At 43.7% G+C, this 762-nt stretch overlaps 1 protein-coding gene across 1 annotated transcript in view; it reads left to right on the top strand.

Annotated features, from left to right (window-relative positions):
- The window catches only part of PCDH15 (protocadherin related 15), a 518357-nt gene that overhangs the window by 65013 nt on the left and 452582 nt on the right, over positions 1-762 (top strand). The window lies entirely within an intron of this gene.

Here is a 762-nt window from a genome sequence, read left to right as displayed (position 1 = left end):
TGCTGAACCAATGCCCATCATTTTTTCTTCATTTTTTTTTTCACTCTGCATTTTCTGATCTGAGACAAAGCTTTTCCCTCTCTTATTTAAGTTGGAATTTGATCCTTTAGGGAAGACCTTGGCTGCACAGATCAGTGTCTGGGTTTGAGGGCAGCTCCACAGTGGGAAGTACAAGGAAAAGGGAGTTAAAAGGACCAGCAGATCTCTGACCCTGTGGTTGATCATGAGGGCAGGTGAGCAGCTTTATCCAGCACAGGTGACTTTGAACCGAGATCCTGGGATTTATTTTCACAGGTCCAGAAGGGAGGGGAACATGCAGGGCCTGATGGCAAATCTCAATCATCTCTTCATTCTTTTCATTTTGGAAAGCATAACGTTTTCTCCTCTACCTGTCAGGTTCTGTGTAGTTAATGCTGTTTTCCTGTTCTCTCAGCTCCCACATCTCTTCCTTCCCATGTCTCCAAGTTTGAAGGAATTTATTATTCTACTAAAAAGGCAAAAAAACCCCCCTGGTTTTCCTATGACAGCAGAAACATCAGCTGTGGCTTTGCTTGAAAACTAGTGCATCATTTCCTGAGAATGGATTTAAACGTTCCCATTCCAGACCTCTCTGGGAGCAAGGTCTGGTCTAGTGGAAGATGGCAGGAGGGTTGGACTGGAGGGTCTTTACAAATTCACATATAGGACTTGTTGGACTGGAGGGTCTTTACAGTTTACTCACAGGATTTGTTGATGTTTCAGGATTATTGGTAGATGGCATTC

The sequence above is a fragment of the Geospiza fortis genome, unplaced genomic scaffold (genome assembly GCF_000277835.1).
Source record: "Geospiza fortis unplaced genomic scaffold, GeoFor_1.0 scaffold284, whole genome shotgun sequence".
NCBI lineage: Eukaryota > Metazoa > Chordata > Aves > Passeriformes > Thraupidae > Geospiza > Geospiza fortis.
This window is presented reverse-complemented; position numbering and strand designations above follow the sequence as displayed.